Below are 10,016 nucleotides of genomic sequence, written 5' to 3'. Positions count from 1 at the left end.
AACATGATTTATGGTTCTTGTATATAATTTCATGAAACCAAGATACATGTCACTCCTTTTGAGTAGTTCTTTTCAATTCACATGCCATTTTAGATATTATAGTCACTGTGTATTAATAAACACATATATACATATATGTATACATCCGTAATTTAATAGTTTGTCTTTTTTATTTTGTTTTCTTCTTTGGCTTTAATGTAACTATGTAGTTTAAAGTACAGAACAGTGTTGATTAACTAATAAATGTAATATGTAAGATACTCATACACATGTATGACTAGATATCTGTTACAGAATTTCTTGAATGTACTGAATAACTTTATCATTTTTTCTCACCAGTCACCTTCCTCCTCCCTTTTCAGAATAATGATTTTCAGCTTTCAATAAGTTGGCTTTGGATTTTTAAAAGGACAGAAGAGTAAAAGACATATTTGAAGTACTTGTTCCTGAAAATCATGAAGATTGACGCAAATTCTACCTCTGTCAACATTTCTTTAAATCAGTGAATATTTATGTAAAAAAGTTCAGTTGGAAACAACTTAGTATCCATGTGTATATTTTCATATTTATGACAGAACAAAGTATATATTAATAGTGATAGCAAATGTTAATGTATGTATTTTGTGATTTCTGACTTTTAGGTCTTTGGCATGTATTTTATACTGTGAATTAATGTATTATTCCTATTATTCTTTAATAGTGTATTTCTTAATGAGCCATGATAGGTATAAAATATTTAAGCAATCCTTGTTTATAAAGTGTTTTTCATTTTCCTGACAATGTTTATAACCCATATCTTTAATGCGTTCCTGAAAAATTACCAACTTTGATGCTTTTCCATCAAGCTTAGTTTTTTTACTTCTAATTATAAAATAAACTATCCAGCAATGTATTGTCTGTCATCAAGACTATGTTCTAGCCTAGTAGGATAATATACTAACAAAAGTTTTAATAAAAAAATTACTATATGTAATTTATTATTATCAAGAAGAACTGTGATGGAAAAGGTATATTTATGTACTGTATACAATATTATTTGTGCAATCACATGGACTCCTCAAATAATATAAGTTCTATCAAAGTCAACAAAAAGCTACAGTCAGGATTTTAAAACAATAGAACAGAAATTTGAGCCATTTTAAGATAAAATTCCTCAGTATATTAATCTAAAATCTTAGAATATAAGAGCATGTAGGGTATTTTGCTAACATTCATTCAATAGTATACAATAATATTTTTATTTTACACCTAACCCTATATCTTCTAATTTATCCGTCTTCCAGAGTTAAATACTGAACACAGATAAATAGAAAACTGCTTTTTACAATTTACTTCTAAAGTTGTGGTTTTAAATAATTTAGGGATATATATATATATGTGTGTATGTCAACTTACATTAATAAAATAACAAAGTAGAATGTCAGATGCAGAAATTAATCATGTTTGAGCCGTACACATATGAAAACAATCCTGTTCTAAATAAATTCATTCTCATTAAGAAGAACTTAATTCTAACATGCCAGAGAGGAAGAAAAGCCAGAACAATATACTTCATTTCCTCCTATGATTTAGTAAAATGAAGCTTGTGTGTTTGTATATACTGTGAACTGATTTTCTAAAATTAATATAGCTCAAGTCTTCTGGTTTTGGCATTTGCACTAATTCAGTGTGTGGCTGCGTGTGGTGTGCCTTACTTTCCCACCATCTTTGTAATTTGTTGTACTCCACCTGGTTTTTTTGTGTGTGTGTGTATGTGTGAGATCTCATGTATTTTAGCAAACCGAGAGAAATGTGACCATTTGCAGTGTCACATGGAAGGAAAATCTCTCATCAAATATGTAAATAAAAAGTATGTCTTCTCACCTTTATCCCAAAGCAGTAGTAAAATATATTTTGTTAGATGTTGTATCTTTCATATATTTTCATAAATTAAAAAAATTTTAACTAGCTATAATTATTTACAACCATAACAATATAATTTTTTTAAATTAATTTTCCTCTTTAAATACGGATATTTTTAAAATTTGCTTAAAATCATGGAACTTGACCTAGATTCTCCAATAAATGTTTTAGTCAATTTTTTTTCTCATTTCTTTTATATGGTTTTCTTAAAGATTCAATAGTAGCTGTGTTACTTCATGCTAAAAGTAATAAAAAACTCATTCAGATCAGATGTTATCATAGTGAAATATGTGCTTTAGGTACCAGATAACTCTTTTACTGATCTTCATTCCTTTTTTCAGTTCAAAATAGAGGAAGTGAAGTCATGAATTCTTGTCTCTGTCCACAGAGTGAGTGAACAGGCTGTATCTGTATATGTACATTTTTTTCCTCACTTGCAATTGTTCTTTATGGGAACATTAATTATCCTTAGATTCAGCCACTTGCTCCCCACTTACTTCAATTCTCTGTCACACATTTTGTAATATCTACTGTAATTCTTAGATGATGGTAACACCTGGATTGCTGTCTACTACTACATTTTAGTGACATTCTGTGTGTGTGACATTATCTTATTTTACTAATAGTTATTGAACATAGCTAGCACATTGGCGTTAGATGGAGAACTTTTTTTTAATATCCAAAGTTGTTTTAATTGGTTTCATTTCTTACATTTGAAATATTCTTCAGTTATAGCCTTAGAGATTCTTGGCCATAGTCCTTAACAGCAACACAACTGCAGCCAACTACTTTTCAGGGCTTTCCTCTCTGTCAGTTTTGCAAAGACCTACCCACTCCTTTAGTTTCGTTTTGTCATCACCCTTTATCAGATTGATTTGGTGTTCAGCACAAAGGGCCTCTACTAACTTGACTTAACGTAGGCTTAATACAATTGGATGCAAGCACACGAAAACAGACTTCATGCTTGTCTCGGGCTTTGGCAGCTTTGTGCATTCCTCGCTCTAGACCGTCATGGATGAGGACAGTCTTTAGCACCTCCTGTAAATGAGTATTAATGTCGCCTGCACCTGCAGCAGCAATGCCTTCCTCAACCTTGGCCGTAGCGCTGGGTTACGGGTGGAGTGGAATCTTGAATACACCCGAGTCTGTGCCTCTGCATAACTCGTTGGCAACTGGGAAAAAGCAGGTGGAAACTTTTTTAATAAAAATCTAATAGCTGAATCTGTATCATATCTGATAAATCTCTTCTGGGAGTGAAGTGTGAAGTATTTTGTTCTGGTTTTGCTTTTCCTTATTTAATGTGTTGTAGGTGATTCTTATATATCGTCAAGATTGGAAATGATAATTCAGGCCCAAGTAATTGATTTTATGATTCAGTAGTGGAACTCAACATGTCTTTTGATGAACACCACACTCATTCTTGTCTCTGTTTTCAAAATCTTAATTCCTATCAGTCAACACATCTGTCATTCCTGGTTACTCCATTTAACATGGATGGATCTTGACTGAAAGGGTGCACCAGTAGGATGTCTATTTGCATTTTATTGACTATGCAAGGCATTTGACAGCTTGTTGTTGTTGTTGTTGTTAAGTACCATCAAGTCGCAGGCGACTCATAGCGACCCTATGAAGGAGAGTCCTCGACGCTTGGGTGCCTTTCATCCTCTCTCCAGGTTCATAGGGTTACCGGAGGCAAGGTATTATGGAAGTGGAAACCACTCCTCCTTCCACGCTTGTTCAATCGGGGAGCTCCACACCATTCTCAGTCCGCACTGGCTAGCCAACCATTAATGCATTTGACACATCCGTGTCACGATGTTCAGCCTCACAGCAACCACAAGTGACCGCGGTATGGCAACTTGTACACTAGGGCTATACGACCTAGAGGAATGTCTGAACAAAAACAATGAAAGACTGGCCCGAGGGCCACAAACTAAAAGTCACCCACCTTTGTCTTGGTCACACCGTTTTCACTGGGCCAGCTGATCTCTCTTTCTCTCTCTGTTGATGGTATTGTTGTTAAGTGCCGTCGGGTCGCGGGCGATTCATAGCGACCCTATGGATGGATGGATCTTGACTGAAAGGGTGCACCAGTAGGATGTCTATTTGCATTTTATTGACTCTGCAAGGCATTTGACAGCTTAGATCACAAAAATTTGTTGATAAAATTGAAAAGAATGGAAATCCTAGAACACTTAATTGTGCTTCTGCAAAGCCTATACCTAGACTAGGAAGCTATTGTCTGAACAGAACAAGGGAACAATGGATGGTTTAAAATCAAGAAAGGTGTGTGATAGGGCTGCATCCTTTCTCAATACTTGTTAAATCTGTATGCCGAACAAATCTTTTTGCAGACCTAGACTTTATGAACACAAGTGTGTCATCAGAATTAGAGGAAGACTTAACAACCTGCACTATGCAGATGACACAACCTTGTTTGCTCAAAGTGAGGAGGACCTAAAGCACTTGCTGCAAAAGATCAAGGACTTCAGCCTTCGCTATGGATTATATCTAAACATAAAAAAAAGGGGGAGCTCAGGCGGCCTAGTGGCAAGAAACTGCACTGCAATCCCAGAGGTACGCAGTTCAAATCCACCAGATGCTCTGCTGGAGAAAGAGGGACAGTCTTCTCCTGTACCAGTCAGATCTAATTTGACAGTACACACAAAAAGAGTAAAATAATAAAATTTAAAGAAACACAAATACCACTGGACCAGTAAGCAACATCATGATGGAGAAAAGATTGAAGTGGCAATGATTTCATCTTACTTGGATCCATAAGCAACAGCAGTCAGGAAATCAAAATACTTACTGCATTGAGATAGTCAACAGTCAGGGACCCTTCTAAAGTGCCGAGTAACAAGAATATCAGTTTAAAGGCTAATGTTCTCAGGGTATATTGAATAGCTGGGTCATATGGAGTTTCTATGTTCAGCTTTTTGAGGAAGCACCAAACTGCCTTCCAGAATGGTTGTACAATTTTATAATCCCACCAACAATGTATAAGTTCTTTCTCACAACATCCTCTCCAACATTTATTACTTGCTGCCCTGTTAAAGTTGCCACTGTTACTGGAGTGAGATGGTGCCTCATTGTGGTTTTGATTAGCATTTCTCTTATTGCCAGTGATTTGGAGCATTTCTTCATGTGTCTGCCATGCGAGTATCTTCTCTGTGAAAATTCTTTCCATGTCTTTTGCCTATCTTGTAATTGGGTTATCAGTCTTTTTCTTGTGCAGGCCCAGGAGTATTCTGTAAACTTTTGTTATACGCCTCTTGTCTGAGATGGTATTACCAAATGTTTGTTCCCAGTCTGTAGGTTTTCTTTTCTCTCACTTGGAAAAAGTTTCCAATGTGCACAGGGATTTAATCTCTAGAGGCCCCATGCATCAATTCTAGCCTATTTAGATAGTGCATTTCTGATTATATTTGAGACCAGAATATGAGAACTGAGGCAAAACAGATTTGTACACCAGTGTTGATAGTAGTATTATTCACCATTGCAAGAACATGGAAACAGCCCAAATGTCCAGCCACAAATGAATGAGAAATTATGGTACATTTGCACAATGGAATGTTATGGACCAAGCAGGAGCAATGATTTTGTAAATTATTACCTAACTTGGGAGTGACTGAAGAGTATTATGCTGAGTGAACTAACTCAGTCCCACAAGGATAAATATTGTATAAAACCATCATTGTAGAATGAGTACAAGGAACCAAGGGGGATGGAAGAGGCTGAAAGTAGAGGGATGTGGATGTACAGGGGGAAGGGAGGATTAATCATCGGGTTGTACAATTTGATGGGTGCCGGGGTGAGGGAAATTGAAAGAATTTGTTCAAATTTGTATTCGAAATTTGTAAATTAGCAGGAAAAAAAAATTAAGACTAAGCAGCAGAATGCTCCCAGTTGGGCCCTTTTGTGTGATGAGACGCAATGGGTTTTTAAATGTGGTTGGAACTTGAGGAAAGGTCGCTATGAGTCGTTTATGACTCAGTGACACTTAACAACATAGAGCTCAGTTGGCCTAGTGAACAGAAGCAATACTATCAAGCCAAAGGTGGGTGATTTTAATCTGCAGCTCTCAGGCCTGGTTTAATTGTTTGGGGTCCAACATTCTCTTCTAGGTGGTGTAGCAGTGGTATGTGTATTGTTGTACAGAGGTAACTGATGGTTGCTGTGATGCTGAACACCATGACACTGAAGTGCCAAATGTGATAGTGGTTACCCAGCATGGTCAGTATTTGGTGGAGCTCACTGATCAAAATAAGCTTGGAAGCAGTTATGGCATCCATTTCTGAAATAGCTTGCCTCCGGAAACCTGTGAACATGAAGAAAGGAAAGTTATACAAGTGTTCAGGTCTTTCCTTCATAGAGTTGCTATGAGTCGTCTACAACTCGACAGCACTTAACAGCAACAACAAAGTTTACCTGATCCAAGCCATGCTCTTTTCAGTTATTTACTATGCATCTGAGAACTGCATGTGAATAAAGACTACAGAGAGTACAGTGCCTGGGGGTTGTGGTGCTGGATAAGGGCACTAAATATTCCATGAACAGCTGAGAGACCAGTCTTTGGAGATAGTGCAGCTAAGTCTGCTCCTTAGAGGGAAGAATGGTGAAACGTGGCCTCAGATACTTTCAGCATGTTGTTCAGAGGGCCCAGTCATTGAAGAAAATAGATCACACTTCTAAAACTGGAGGGTCAATGAAAGAAGGGAGGGACCCTCAACAAGATGGATTGGCATAGGGAAAGTGGTTTCTAGTGTGGTAGAGATGATTGAGGATGGCACAGGACAGTTGACAGATTTGACATTCATAGGGTCACTCTGAGTCATACTTGACAGCACCTAAGAGTATCATCAACAATGCCAACAATATGACCTTGAGTCCAAATATGACCCTAACTAGCTCTTCTGAAATTAAAAAGCATCTCAGTATTTGATACATTTTAACATCAATGAACAAAGATCCAGATGAGTTACAGAATGCTACCAAGAATATTCAGGGAAGAAGTAAAAGATCATTACAAAGACAGGTAAAAGAAAAGGCCAAAATAGATGTCAGAAGAGACTGAAAATTGCACTAGAATGTTCTATGCCACTGAGTCAACTATGACTCATAGTAACGTTATGAACACGGCAGTATCTTGTGCCACCCTCATCATCTCTGATACACGAGGCCGTTGTTAACGGGGACTGTGTCAGTCCATCTTCCTGAGGATCTTCCTTGTTTAGACTGACCCTCTGTCTTCCCAAGCACGATGCCATTTTCCAAGAACTTGCTCCTCCCAAAATAAAGGAAAGAAGTGAAGTAAAAGAGATGAACAGAAGATTTTGCAAGGGAACTTGAGAATACAGGGTATTATAATGTACAAAGAGGAGGAGTTAGAAAATAAAAAGAACAAGTTTGTATTTCTCATGCTGAAGAACAAGTCAAATTGCAATACTGGTGGATTCTATGGGGGACATCTTGAATGATGCAATAAGCATTTGAAGAATATGGAAGAAATACATAGAACCACTGCAACAGAAGAATTGGTTGACACTGAACCATTGCAGGAAGTACCATGTGCTCAATAACCAATGGTAATGAAGGAAGGAGTTCAAACTGCACTGAAGGCATTGGCAAAAAAATAAGACCCCAGGAGTTGATGAAAACATATCAGTTGATATGTTTTAACAAACAGATACATCTCGGACATAGACTATGCCAAGAAATTTGGAAAACAGTTACCTGGCCCATTGGCTGGAAGAGATCCAGATTTGTTCCCATTCCCACCCCCCCCCAAAAAAAATTCAGCAGATTGTGGGAATTGTTGTTGTTTGTTGTTATGTGCCGTCGAGTCGTTTGCGACTCATAGTGACCCCATGTACAACAGCCCTAAACCCTGCTCTATCCTGTGCCAATCACATTGCTTCTGACACACCCATCCCAATTACCCCAGTCACTGAATCAGTCCACCTCATAGAGGGTCTTCCCCTCCTGCGCCGTCCATCCACTCTACCCAGCATGATGTCCCTCTCAAAGACCTCTCTCTCCTTACAACATGTCCAAAGTATGTCAGACGAAGCCCCAGAATCCTTGCCTCCAAGGAGTAGCCTGGTTTAACCCTCTCTAGGATGAATCTGTTTTCTTGGCAGTTCATGGTACATTCAATACTCTTCTCCAGCACCACAACTCAAAGGCGTTAATTCGCCTTCTATCCTCCCTGGTCATTGTCCAGCTCTCTGATGCATAACAAGTGATTGCAAAGACCATGGCCTGTATCAGGCACACCTTAGTCTCCAAACAATATTAATACCCCATTCCATTAAAATTTTGCTGAGGTTTATTTTAAAATGTTAAAATAGTACATCCACATGGCACTGCCAGAAATTCAAGCTAGATTCAGAAAAGATTGTGGAATGAGGGACATAATTGCCAATGTCAGATGATTGAAAGCAGAGAATAGGAGAGAGATATTTATCAGTGTTTTCTTGACTACAGACATTTGACTGTGGAGCATAAAATGTCAGGACCAATATTGAGAAGAATAGTAGTCCCAGAGCACTTGATTGTGCTCATGAGAAACCTATAGCTAGACCAAGAAGCAGTTACTCAAACACAGCAACAGTGCATGATTTATTTAGTCATAAATGGTATACGTCAGGGTTGTAGCCTTTCTCCATATGCTGAACTTTTCGTTCCATATGCTGAACAAATAAGAAACCGGACTAAATGAAAAAGAAAGTGGTATCAGAACTAGACGACTCTTCAACATCCTGCCTTATGCCGGTGATAGAACCTTGTTTGCTGAACGTGAAGAAGACTTTATGCTCATACTGAAGAAGATAAAAGACTAACAGCAAAAATTCTAGTTTGCTAAGCAATATTTTGATAATGGAGAACGTTTTTAATTAAGTTGATCCCGCAATCAACCCCATGTAGCAGCAGACCGGATGTCAAAAGATGTGTTACTTTGGGCATACCTGCTGTCAAGGACCCTTTAAAAGTGTTAAAGAAAAAGATGCTAATTTAAAGTCTAAAGTGTGCCTGATTCAAGCCATGGAATTTTCATTTGCCTCATACGTATCTGAAAGTTGAGTGAAGAAGACTGAAGAAGAAACAATGCTTTCGAATTACGGTGTTGGAGAGAAGATTAACTGAGTTACCATGAACTTCCAAAAGAAGAAACAGATCTGTCTTGGAGAAAGTGCACCCAGAGCGTTTCTGAGATGCAAATATGGTGAGACTTCCTCTCACGTAGTTTAAGTATGCTATCAGGAGGGGCCAGTCCCTGGAAAAAGTCCTCATGCTTTTCCTGGAAAGTAGAAGAAAAAGTAGAAGTGAAAAAGAGGAAGACCCTTAATGAGCTAGATAGATCGACAGTGACTGCATCACGAGGATGCATGCACAGCAGTGACATAGGCTTGGTCACGATTTCCTTCTGTGGGTGTTTGAGTTGGAGAAGACTATAGCACCTATCAACAATGACAATGGTGTGCAGTTAATCCTGAGTTGACTTGGGGGTATGTTATGAGGTTGTTCTGTAACATTTAGCTGGAACTAACTCATAGCTCAACCTCCAGTGAGTTTTTCAGATGTCATTTCCAACTCAACAACACTTAATAACAACAGCAGTCTCTCTGATAATCTGCTTCTATAGAGACTACAATGCCATGGGCAGTTCTGTACCCCACAGGACAACAGCAGTTGTTTTAATAGGCATAGGAAACAAAAGCCTCCATCATTAAAATGCACTCATATGCATGTAAATTATCCAGAATCCTGGCATCTGAAAAATGCATAAATTGGGGTATTTGCACTGAAAACCAAAACAGGAGTAGATTTAAGTATGTGCAAAGTTGATTGTCATGTCGCTGGTAAAAGCATAGCAAGAAAGAGACATAAATTATTTATCCTGCACAATTCTGAATCTTGGCTTCTAGGAACTCTTAAGTGCTGTTGAGTCAAATCCAAAGGACTTTGGTCATTTATTTCTAAGGATTCCAATATCCCAGGGGTGAAGCTCTTAGGCTACTAACCATTTCAACCCACAAACTGTTCTGAGGGTGGAAGATCGGACAGCCTGCTTCCTAAAGATTACTGCCATGGGAACTCAGGGTTTTTTT

The 10,016-nt window shown here is 38.0% G+C and overlaps 1 pseudogene; it reads right to left on the bottom strand.

Moving 5' to 3' along the window:
- Positions 1–2,602: 2,602 nt before the first annotated feature.
- The window catches only part of LOC102861410, a 13,020-nt pseudogene continuing 5,606 nt past the window's right edge, over positions 2,603–10,016 (bottom strand).

This window comes from Elephantulus edwardii, unplaced genomic scaffold, assembly GCF_000299155.1.
Source record: "Elephantulus edwardii isolate Elephantulus edwardi_28Jun2011 unplaced genomic scaffold, EleEdw1.0 scaffold00220, whole genome shotgun sequence".
Lineage (NCBI taxonomy): Eukaryota > Metazoa > Chordata > Mammalia > Macroscelidea > Macroscelididae > Elephantulus > Elephantulus edwardii.
The sequence above is the reverse complement of the archived record's forward strand: the minus strand, read 5'-3'. Positions and strand labels throughout refer to the sequence as shown.